The sequence below is a fragment of the Delphinus delphis genome, chromosome 7 (assembly GCF_949987515.2).
Source record: "Delphinus delphis chromosome 7, mDelDel1.2, whole genome shotgun sequence".
Lineage (NCBI taxonomy): Eukaryota > Metazoa > Chordata > Mammalia > Artiodactyla > Delphinidae > Delphinus > Delphinus delphis.
Window position 1 is genome coordinate 17,410,727 of NC_082689.1, and position 13,536 is coordinate 17,424,262.

The window sequence follows — 13,536 nt, forward strand, 5'->3', positions numbered from 1 at the left end:
GATCTCACTTTGCCAACCCATCCTTTACACTTTCCCCGGATTTATCTTTGTAAAGCAGCATTTTGATCATGCTACTATTTTTAAAACTGTTTGACAAGTCCAAATGTCCTTGCCCATGGTATAAAGAAAAAAATCCTTCAAGGCTTTCATTAATCTGACCCCAGTTCAGCTTTGTAATACAGCGCCTCTTCCATACATCTTAGAGAACAACAGAGAAGGTTATTTGCCATTTTCCATGCACCCCACTTCTTTTTTTCACACTTCTGGATTTTGTCACCTGTTCCTTTAGCCTAGAATATCATTGTAAACCTATCACTGTTCTCCATTACTACCATGAAAAGTACATTCTCATCCTTCAAATTTCAACTCAAATGGCAACAACTCTGTGAAACTTTTCCTATTATTCTTAGTTGTAATTAATTGCTTCTTCATCTGATTCCATTTTCCTTGTAGATCTATTTTGCACTCATTTCATTATACTTTGTTGTTTGAACAGGTTCTCAATTATAGTAAGAGCTATGTGATGATCCAGGGTGTCTTCCTCATATTTTTGTGTTCTCTAAGAAGTATCTAGATAATAGTAGATATTTAATTAGTTCTGAAGAATTAAGAAAATAGGGAAGAAAATCTACCAATTTGATATGTCATGTTAGTAAGACAAATAATAAAACAATAAGATAATCCAAAAGATTTTCCAAAAGATGTTGAAATTCTTAATTTTAAAAACTTTTAGAAATTAAGAATAAAAGAATGTTTTCACATCTTAAAAGATTCTATGTTAAATAGGCAGCTAAGAGTATTCTTAATTTAAAAAAATCAACAATTAAAATGATAGTTCTTGTTCAATGTGGTTTATCGTCTTACTTCCTGAGACCACATTGAAATGAAAATAATTTTTACTATAAAATTCAAGCTCACAAAGAGGTTTTCCTAGAAATTTATTAATTTCTAGAGTAATGAAAGCATGGAGATGTAGAAATGGCATCTATGAAGCAAGGAAAGGGACTGAAAGATGAAAATACTTTAATAGAAAGATTCAGTGAGAAACTGTCATTCTACCCTTCAGAATCTCAGAAAGATTTGAGACTCAGAAACATTAGGGGCAATGTAGGGAAGGAACAAGGCATGAGACTGACAATGAGGGAGTAACTGAAAGCTTGTACACTTAATTTCACACGTACCCTGTGTGCAAAACTCCTGGAAGTCTGCCTAATGCCTCTAAATAAAATGATCAAAAAGATCTGAAAGCCAGAGAAATCGAAAGGTCCTAATTTCTGACATTTGAGGGCCCTACTGTGTCATGAAAATTTCCCATCCCAATCACTGTACAATAAAGTCCACCTATCACAAAGTCCCACCCATATACAGAGAGTTGCCAAGGAGCTTTATATCATCACATACCTAAAAATTAGAGAATTAGGGATCAGCTGACAATGGGAAAAAGTATGAAATGGAAAACTGGCCGGGATAAAGAAAGAGAAAAATTGCAGCTAAAGGAAACCAAGATAATTTAAGAGAAAAGAATTTACAGCCCCTTATTCGTTAGAATCAGACCAAGATGCCTTCCCTCATTAATATTACTAAAATTTGGTTTTTTTTTTTAGAATCCAGCCAATGCAATAAGAAATGGGAATAATGCATCCATTGAAAGGATAAGTGAAGAGTAAAATTATTTACAGATTACAATATTTATAAACATAAAAGATTTAACAAAAACATTTTTTAAACTATAACAGAAGTATTAAGGTGCAGATGCAAAATAAACATACATATCAAGAGCATTCAGTAAGCACTTCCGCGTGCCAAGCATTCTGTCACAAGTTATATATATATATTACTTACGCCAGAATGTTCTATTTAAAAAACACAATATGAGAAAGAAATCTTAACTTATATTAGCAAACAAAAATATAAAATAATAAGGAATAAACTTTAAAAATATTCACAATATTTGATGAAAACTAAAAACATTGAACTGTGGTGGTTCATTCTGTGTGTCAGCTTGGAGGGTGTTTGGGGGTGAGATTAACATTTAAATTGGTAAACTTTGAATAGAAGATTGCCCTTCATCATGTAGATGGGCCTCATCCAATCAGTTGAAGACTTGAATAGAACAAAAAGATCAGCCTCCTTAAGCAAGAGAGAATTCTCCAGCAGACTGCCTTCATTCAGACTTTATCTGCACCATTGGCTCTCCTTGGTATCTAGACTGCTGGCTTTCAGACTGGAACTGGAACATGGGCTCTTCCTGGATCTCCAACACGCCAGCCCACACTGCATATTTAGACTTGCCAGTCTCCATAATCTTGTGTGCCAATTCCTTATAATAAACCTCTTTCTACATATATACACATTCTGTTGGTTCTGTTTCTATGAAGAACTCTGAATAAAACACTTGAGTAAAACCTTTCAATAAATAGAGATAAATACCTATGTTTAACAGAATGTAAAGACGAAATTTTACGAGTGATCACTCTTTCTAATGCAATGGGTTTCACTTAGTTCTCACTAATACCTTGATATGATGGTTCTGAAAGCAAAATTATTCTAAATGCACGTTTTACAAATTCATAGGTAAGAATGATTTAGAATCATTTGAAAAAAGATTAAGATTGTGAATGCCTTAGCAGATATAAAAGCTGACTATAAAACTACTGTAATGGAAAACATGTACATTTGGTGCACAATTAGAATGATGGAGAAATGGAGGAGAATAAACTTTCCATGTGGACAAAAATCTTCATTTGTCTTGTTCACATAGTACACATTCCAAGTTTTTGTTTTGCTTTTATCATAAGACTAGATAGCATGGAAACCAAATATGGCATCTATGAGATGTTAACTTATGGGGAAGGAATGAAAGGATTAATCTACTCAACAAATTATCTTGACAAAGTAAACCAAGCATTTTGTGTGTGTGGGTGTTGCTTTGTTTTTTTATCAAGTTAGACGTACATCTCAGAATGGACATCAAAAAAGTTCTAATGGACTGGAAACACTCCACCAGTACTCCTGATAAGCTCAGGTGGTACAAAAATATAGGACAGGGTGTAAACGGTCTACTACACCATTCCAAGAGAAAAAAGAATCAATATACTCAACAAACTCATGCAAAGATCTCTTACGAAACAGCTTGGAAATCATTACTACCCTACTAGACAAACAAAAACACACACAGAAAAGAAATTATTGAACTCTGGCCAAAATTGTAGTTCAGATAAATATATTTATATTTGATAGACAACAGGAAGCAAGGGGAGAAAGGGGAGAAGATGAAATACAGATGGGATGCAGTGGGTCGGGGTATACTGAGACTGCCCTCTTCATCAGTGAGGAAGAAGCCTGGGATGAGGGCCAGAGTAGCACTGGAGCCTGAGACTTGTAAGGAGGGGTTGCTCCAGGTCTAGGTGCAACTATCCCGAGGCTAGACCAGGGGCTGTGGATTTAACTGCATTATCAGGAATACAAATAAATTAACATCAGTTGTCTCCAGCCTGATGTTTCCAGTCTAAGCAAACCGCATGACTAGATAAAGAAAGCCATTTCCCTAATAGCAAGAGAAAATCTTAAGCATATGAAATTCAGAATCAAGGGGAATGGGTGAGTAGCTCCAAGTAGCCACAGTGGAGAGACAAGATGCCCCAAGAGGGTCTTGGGTTAATGGGTCTCCTGGGTAGGTCTGCTTTGTATGGGTGGCCCTGAAGGAGTGAAGGCAAGTTTGTGCATGGTGTGAGGTGAGTCAGTGTTGCTGCAAGGAGGGGGAAGGCAGGAGTAGGAGCCTGCAGCTAGCTAAGAAAGAAGCCCAGTGGCCCTCCTCTATAAATTACAAGGAGGAAATGGAAGAGGAAAGACCCAGCCCTGCCATTCGAAGATCAAGGACTTCTCATCCCTTTCACTCAGTGGCAAAATTAGTGACTCCTTAATTAGGCTCTAGAAAACTTTAGGGCCCAGAGGGCCTTTGAGTTAAAATAAAGAAAAGTAATGAATCAAGGAATGAAGGGTAAAATAAAGCAGGCACCTCTTTGGAGATTTTCCACAGGCAGAATAAGGGAAGAGCAAGAATGATTAACAAGCTCTGTTTTGTGGTTTTACTTTCCTCAATGAATTTAAGATTTCACTTAGTCACACGTATCATTTTCTTGAATGAGGTTAGTAGATTTATGCAGTGGGTCCTCACCTACCTGTTACCAACCTCAGAGTTGCAGCTCTAAACAGCTTGGCAGGATCCTCCCTTTCAGAGCACAGTAATAAAGAAACAGTAGTTAGTGTAGAGCCCTTCAGCAGAACTAATAATCATGTAAGAGCTGGCATTTGGGGGCTAATGTCCAGAATGGTGCTGACTCTAGAAGAGATATTTTCCCAGTTTCATCCCAGATGTTTGTCATGATCCTTTCTGCCTGAGCTTTTATGCAAACACAAAGGAAAAAATGAAATGTAGAGGGATGTCTTCCACAGTTTAAAAATCAACATTTTCTCTTCACAGTAATAATGGAAAACAAGCCATCTTGAGAGAACATTCAAGATGATCTATCTGCTGTTTTGTTATTTGGTTTGTTTTCATCTGTCTTTTAGGATTTCTCCACAATCCATGTTAAAAGCAAATCCAAAGTTGACAGCTAGCAAACTAACTTACTTCAATAGATTTCCTTTTTATAATAACAATGAATATTGATGAAATCTATCAAGAATTACTCACCGTTTCCTCCTATTACATATCAATTGAATATGCTCTCTTCAAGTTCTGTTGACAATTTATGTCCATTTAGTTTAATGGAGATGTACTGAAATATGATAGGTTTTTTTTTTAGTTTTCCCATTTTTTTTCTCTTGGGTAACACAGGAAAATTTTCAACTCCATGTCTTCAAGGCTATTTCTATACATGCTCAAAAAGATGGATCACTCTAAAGCTAGCAAGAATGGTTTGTAAATAGCATCTTAAGGAATCAGTCTGGATTGTGTGATCTGTCTGGCAGGGCAGAAAGAGCTTTATCAAGATGAAGGGCTGTAGGAACCACACTGCTCTGCCCTGCTGTTCAGAGATGTGTTTATTAAGCACAAATTCATGGTCTTATGGAATATAGGGCTAGACCAGGCCTTAGAGACTCTCTGCCCTTCATTTTACAGATGATGGGCCCATGACCTAGAAAGGGAAGGTGATTTTTCCAGAAGCCATGGTGAAATTAGCAAAAAAGCCATAACAAAAATCCCTGTCTTGGGGAGAAGCTATTTGTAGAAAATATAACTGGCAAAAGATTTCCATCTAGAACATATAAAGAACTCTAGGATATCAATAAGAAAATAAAACAAGCTCATTAAAAATGGGTACAAGATATTTTAATAGTTCAGATGGAATTCTGCTACCTCAGAAATTTAATGAGAGAAGCTTAAGCCAAAATGGGTTGGTTTTCCTCACAAAACCAGAGGTCAGAAAGGAGGCCATTCCGGTGAGTACAGCCACCTGAAGAGATTATCAAGGACTCAGCTTCTCCCCTGTTCAGTACTTTCTTCTTACATTATCACAGACTACTTCCCTTTCTCCAGGCATTACGTCTGTGTTCCAGAAAAAAAAAGAAAAAAAACAGAAGGGAAGTTCCAGGGGCTAAAAGCAAAATGCACATCTTTTAAAAAGCTTGTCTGAAATTCCCAGTGACTTACACTTACTTCCCATTGGCCAGAGTTGGGTCATGTGACCACCTCCAGCCTAAAGGGAAAATAGGAAATAAATTTAACTGGGTATATTGAGATCTCAAATAAAATAAAAATCTGTTGGTAAAGAAGTGAAGAATGGCTAGGAGGGAGATGAGTAACAGGGCCTGCCAAAGAAAAATTGAGGCAATACACAGAATAGGGAAACTTAATGGTCAGTACATATAAGAAAAGTTTCCCTCTCACTAGCACTCAGTAAAAAACAAACTAAAACAAAAAGACAGCACTCCATACGCAGTCATAATGATAATGTCATTTGTTCACAAAAATGAGAGTAAATAAGAACTTTCATATGCTGAAAATCAAAGCATACATTTATACTATGTTTTGGAACACACCATATACTGTTATTTTGGAGGACAATTTGAAAATGCCTCATAAATTTCTCATGAACTGAAAATGGCGCTACTAGGTACATTCTTTAGAGAAGCTTTGTGTGCTCAAGGAGACATATATAGGTATTCTTTGTAGCATTGATTTTACTGGAAAAATACTAGCAAGAACTAAATTTCCTCGATAGGGGCATAGATAACTAAACTGATTGATGCGTTCATGCAATGAATGGATAGGTCTACAGGTATCAACAGGCACTGATTCTTGGGCTTACCATAGCTGTCCTAACTCTGGCATTTGTATCTCAAGGTACTATTTAGTGGTACGCCAAGTCTATCGATGTCTATAAAAATCTCTTTGGCTTTTCCATCAATTTCCACAAAATTTTTTCTCCTACTAGGACTTTTGAGAACATGCAGAATTTGCTGAAGATTTGGGGGAGATATGAGAGAGTAAAATTGGAAGGGTTTGGACTACTCTCATCTTGTATGCCCTTCTCAGCATCTCTTCTTACTTTTCCACTGTCTCCAAGGTTTCCCCTCTCAAGCTCCAAATCGTTTTGTCTATATGCAGACCTTCATCATTCCTCCATATCCAACCCTCAACACACACACACACACACACACACACACACACACCCCTTTAAAAGATTCAGTGCCTTTGAAGACCCATGTAAGCTAGATTGCTGGCCAGCAACTCTTAAGTTTTCAACAAAGTTGTTTACCAACCAAAACAGCTTTCTTTTTCAAAAACATAAAGCATTTGCCATCTCGTTATGAATCTATGTTACTTTTATTGAAACTACCCCCCCATAAAGGTTATTATTAAATTGGAGGTACATCAAACAGTCAATGACATCTCAGCACCCAGGAGATGTAACGAATGAAAATTTCAGCCAAATAACTGTTGAAAATGGTAAAAAATAAATGGCCTCAAAAATACATATGTTCATAGTAATGGTATGAAGCTATCTTTATGAAGGCCCATCCTAATCCACTTTTGTAGTTTAGAACGATAAAACCACGAAGAAAAAAAGTATTTGGGACAAATGATACAACCCAGCTGGAAGTGCTTGCCCTTGCTAGAGAGCAGATATATAAAACATCTAAATAGCAATGAATAATTCTCTCTCGTAGTCATAGATGTATTTACTTAAAACACATATTTTGTAAGCAGAATGGCATATAACAACCATATGGTTAATAATTTACACAAACTGTAAATCATAGCTGAACCTAGGCATTTACTTTGTTATAAAGAAATATGGCAATTTATGTAATGATTGAGAAGAATTATGTGTTAAAGAAAAGGGAGCTTCATGTTTTGATTATGTAGGCAAGGAATGAAATTAAAGTGGTCCACACTGATTTATGGCTAATCATTCTATGGCTATATAGTTAGACCTAGGAAATGTATGTTTGCTTTATTTATACCCAAGCTTTTTGAAAATGCCATCGCCAGCCCTAAAGCAGATGTACTATTGAGTTATTTAATTCAAATCCTTCTCAAATCAGTAGAAACTATAGATACAAGTGATTTAAAATTCTAAAATATGAATGTGGCTTTCAGGTTTTCAATCTGAGCCTAAATGGCATAAAAATATTCCATGTTATCCAGCCAAAACTGACACTGCTTTTCTCTGAAGCTCTCTCTGGTATTCACCCACCTGCAGTTATGTCTATTGGTAACCATGACACAGGTAGCATGGCAGAAGCAGAAGCACAGAATCATTGCACCTTCATAATTTCTGGCACTACTGTAATGATCCTGAGTAAGGTCTGTACTTAGTCACATTTATTACTAACAGTGTAGAAAATGAGACTGGATTGAGGTGTGGTGGGAGGTAGTGAGGATGGGAGGGTCATAATAATATAGGTAGACAGGGCCCATTCAAATGTGACCATGTAAATCTATAAATTCTAGATATAATAAAATTTTTAATCTCTTTTGTAAGCCTAGTAACCCATCTCCTAATGGTTGGGTGTCAACGTTATAAAAACTTATGATAGGATGGTAATATATTATGAAAGGACAGATTTAATCACATATTTGCAATTTATATACAACCTAATTCTAAAAGCAACAGAAGGTGCCATGCAATAAGAAGTAACTAATCATGTAGATAGTTTAAATTAACATAAGATGTAAAAAAGTATAGGATGCTAGAAATTTGTAATTTGATCCATAATGTAGATGAGTGCTGTTCAACAGAACTTTCTATAATGATGGAAATAGTCTATATCTGTGGTTTTCAATATAGTAGACAACAGAGACACATGACTATTGAGCAACTGAAATATGGCTAGTGTGACTGAGGAAACGAATTTTTAATTTTATTCAATCTTAATTAATTTAAATTCAAATAGTCACATGTGGTTAATGACTACCATGCAGAGCTAGACTACAAATATTTGCTATAGTTGTGCACTCAGTCCAGGGAAGCAGTTCCCATTACCCTAAGGGAAGAGGAAGATGCATTGAGCAAAACTAGCGAGTCAAAGAAAGTACCCTTGTTATTCAGGAGAAGCAGGCTCTTCTTCATTCCCAAAATCTAGTAGGAGTATACTTCACAGACCTTATCCATACAGTGAATAATTCCTTGATGTGATGGTTTTATTGAAGACACAACAATGTTTTTCATGTTGCTATTTTTTTTATGTAGAGTCCTAATCATCATTGCAGAAAAAATATTAAGCATGATTCAGGAATGACACCTTCATGGGAAATTAAAATATATGGTTTGGAAATCTGACTTATTACAGGAATGAAACTGAGGATATCTAAAGGAATAGGTAAAGAACAAGTACCTTTGTTTAACTCTCTCTCCTATACACACACACACACACACACACACACACACACACACAAAGAGCAGCATCTCTGAAACAATGAAGAAAATGCTATATTTAGTATTGTATATTCATAAATGGAAAAACACACTATTAAAATTATATATTTGATTAATAATGTCAAGCAAAAATGTTCATTATGAAATTTTAAATGAAGAAAGGAGAGTACAAAACTGTATGAATGGTGAAATCTATATTTTGTAGAAACTGAAATGTACATAATGTCAATATTATATACTATACACAAAATTAAACTGGAAGCAAATACTTCAATGTGTAAAAATTAGTTCTTTTTTAGTGGCAGGGTCATAATTGATACTGTTTTGGTTGTATTTTAAATATTTTAAATTAAATACTATAAAGTATTACCAATACAAATCAACAAATTCAATAATAAAACAACAAATATTTGTCTCTACCTGGCTATAATTTTACACAACTATTATGAAACTTATACGTGATAAAGTAATAGAGTTATATCAGAAATCCTTGGTTAATCTAATATTCCAGGACAAGACTTAATAACAATGGCACATGCATGGATGTCCTAACTGTTTAGACACCACCAGGGACACCTTCCTTATTCTTAAGTCTAAGACTGCTAGATGGTCCCCTTTGGCTTCTTACTCCGCAAAGTTCTGTGATAGATACACTTACTCTTTGGATAAAACAGAAAAGATAAATGACCATAATCCGTGTTTCATGGGTTGTTGAGAGAGGGATTAAATGAGATGAATTAGGTAAAGCATATACTATAGTGATTAGCACATATGGAGGCTCAATAGATTTTAATCACTCTTTCCTCTTTGTTTTTCTATATAAATGGGAAAGTTTTCCATGGAAACCTATTTATAAGTAAGGCATACTTATAAATACTTGATTTGCCATGGACAGCAAGTATTCCTAAGAACATTATAAGGAGGGCTTCCCTGGTGGCGCAGTGGTTGAGAGTCCGCCTGCCGATGCAGGGGACACGGGTTCGTGCCCCGGTCCGGGAAGATCCCACATGCCGCTGAGCGGCTGGGCCCATGAGCCATGGCCACTAAGCCTGCGCGTCTGGAGCCTGTGCTCCGCAACGGGAGAGGCCACAACTGTGAGAGGCCCACATACCGTAAAAAAAAAAAAAAAAGGAATATTATAAGGAATTACCTGTCTTTAAACGATGTATGACAACTCTTTCATTATGGCCTATTTCTCCAATTCTTGTTTAGAATAACCCTAGTTCTGGGGTCTACTGGGTATTACCTATAAAAATAGGCCACATCCAATAGTTTGACCAAAAAACGATAGTTTAGATGCTTCTTGGAACCATCTGGCAGCTAGTCATGTAGAGCCAACTAGTCCTCTGATCAAACAGAGAGGTATTGAAGGACTCTTCTTCCAAGAAATTCTTTCTTGTTCTATTGGATCCAAAAGCTTGTAATAACTAAAAATAAGTAAGCTATTACCTAAATTGAAAAAAAGAAAAAAAGATGGGAAAATAAAGATCTCAAATGGACAATCTTTAAGTGCTGATTTAATTCTTTTTTTTTTTTGCAAAATATGCAGGCATTTTAATGAAAGTTATCTAAATCCCTTACATACACCCAAATTGTTCACAAAGAGTCTGATAAACAGATAACTGGAAGTTAGGAAGAGACAGGCAGAGAGAGAAAAAGGAGACGCAAGAGATAAATTAAAAGGCAACCTGCAACATGCTGTTTCTGTCTGCAGAATGAAAGCTTGAAATCAGGGATTTCTGACTTAATTGTAGGAGAAAGTGAGAGGCACCACACTTGTCAAAAGTTTGAGAAATATGCTCCATTAAAGACGTACAGACCCTCTGTTTTCACCAGTTGTGATCAGCCGCAAAATGCAAACTTATTCTTCATAGCAGGAATACTTTCATCATGGAACCATATGTATGCAGGGGAATCACACACTTGATTTTCTATCATTTTATTTTAACCATATCGGGGGAGCAATCACATGTAAAAGGGTAAAAGAATCATATGCAAAGTTATTACCAACTTGAAAGACTTAAAAATCTTTTTAAACTAAAATAGGGCAAAATAAATGTGTAGGAAAACAGCCTTTCCTTTCAATGAGATTCAGCTTTGTTAAAAATATATATTTTTGTAATACTAACAACCATTTGCAAATGAGATGACTTGTATCACAAGCTTAAGCTGTGTCTATGCTAAGAAAAATATCCTATAAATATAATATCCTATATATACTATAAAAAGCGTGGGGGGAGATCTGTCGAGTAGACATGTGGTCACGACTGGGACTGTTCACCACATGTTTCTCATCCTCCTTCAAGGCACCCCCTTTAGAGTCAGGCACAGTCATGTATTGCTTTGACCAATAAAATCTAAGCAAAACCCTGTGGGTTACTTCCAGGTAGACTTTTAAGAGCCAGCCAATGCTCTGCTACCTCCCCTCTTTCCTTGTGCCATGGCAATCAGTGTTGTTCCAGATAAGGAAGAATCTGCCAATCTGGGTCCCAGAATAAGAACATGACAGGATCAAGCCCCTAGTTAACCCACAATGGTGAAATAGGGTGAATAAGAAGTAAAAGCTGTTTTAAACCTGAGAGTTATTGTAGCTTAACCTAGCCTAACCTGAGAGTTATTGCAGCTTAACCTAGCCTATCCTGATTAATGCTTACAATGAAACTTTATTTTTAACTTTACATGTGGTAGCCTTCATACTGTGCAGAGATAAAAAATATTTATTTGCTCAGTTGCCCAGTCAATCATTTATTAACCAACTATTATGGAGCATTACTCTGTGCTAGGTCCTAGGAAGATCATGGTAGGCAGGACCAATACTCTGCTCTCATGGAGTTTATATTCTAGTAGGAAGAGATGAACAATACATAGGTAAATGCCTTTAAAAGATAATTTCAGATTATATAGTGGCCTGTAAGGAAAATGACTCAGAGTAGGGAGGAAAGGCTAGAAAAAAGATGATTTTTAAGCTCAGATTTGAATAACTCAAACAAGCCAGCCACAGAAATAATCAGGGAAGGTATAATCCAAGCAAAAGAAACAACATATACAAAGGCAGCGAGTTTGATCTGCTTGAGGGACAGGAAGAACATGTGTCCAACTAGAGTTGAGTGGAGGCAGGGAGGCAGGAGTGGAAGTTGGAGTGGTAGGTGAGTTCCGAGGCCATCCTTAACATTTGTGGGTCCAGGAAAACCCTAGAACTGGAAATTCTTGGCCCCAACCAGATCCTCCCTTTTTCTTTTCTGTCCCACCCCACAAAAGAACTTATTCATATGTGTGGATGCCCCAGAGCACATGTTCACATCCCCCTTTCAAATATTTAATGTTTGGAACCCCTCAGGCCTAGGAGTATGCACAGTAGTGGCTCAGTCTGCCCTCAAAGGACAAACCAGAGAGTAGACCCTCATAGGCCTGGGGAGTGACTCTAGGCACTGGGGCAAGGGATTCTAGGGGCATGGTCTAGAATAGGGGGAATAGGGAGGATGTCTGGGCTGTGGGTAGCCTTGACCCAGAAGACCCCTTACACAGTGGTGAAAGCTCCGGCTAGAGAAAAGCTAGGGTGGACCTTATGTCAGATCCAATGGTGATATTAGCAAAGACCATATGAGGTCAGGTACTCTAGACCATGGTAAAGTTTCCAAGAGCTTGTTATATGCAATAACAAATGACAATGGGCTTGGTTCTGAGAAGGAGTGACACAATCCTTTCTCCCTATGCAACATACTTCATTTGCATAAATTCTCCCAAATAAGAAATATATTTTAATAGTTAGGTCAAGCTGGGGAAAGTTGCCAATAATTTCTCCTCTTTGGTACAAAGGAATGGAATGTGTAGAATCATCGGAGGGAAGGCGTATCAGGAGAATGGTTCAGAGAAAAATCAGGCTGTCTTCAGATGTGGAAATTCCCTATCACTGAGACATCAAAGGATTATAAATTCTAATGGCCATTGGGTCTGAGTAGATAACATGCATGGGTGAAAAAAGGTACTGGGACTATGATGAACAGGAGAGTTTACGCCCTTTTAAGATGTAACTTCTGCTCAGTTCCAGATTCTTGAGCCTGTGATATGGACAGATATTCTCAAATTTTCCAGAGAAGCTAGATATCCAAGTTTATACAGTAAATTTCCCAAATTAAAAAAATGTAAAGGAGAAAAATCAAAGGAATTTAAAACTCTGGGTGGTACACATATGCATGATGTGGGCCAGATTGTAACAATAGTTGATAGATTTATACCCTTTGCAAAAGGTCAAAATCTAGATGAGAGAATATTCAGGCATGAGTTGAGCGGCTGAAATAGATTTTACTGTTCTTTTCAAGAATGAGATTCCAAAAATCTATATTTGTATGCCATATTGCTCTTTTTTTTGCCTAAATTTTCATTACATTTTCTGACTACTTTCTAACAGCCATGGCCTCTGCATACCTAGGTTCCCTTTCTCAGCTCCTTTGGGGTCTAGGACACACATCCTGCCCTTGAAATCTCTGCTACAGGGACTAAACTTATCTTACAGGCAAAATAAATTTTGTGGACTTAGAAGTTTTCCTGCCCTCAAAACCCATTACCAGATGGCAAAGGTTTATAATTAGTAATTTGATTAAGAAATCATCTTTAAGGGAGAAAAAAAATGTGGAGTTGGATCCACACT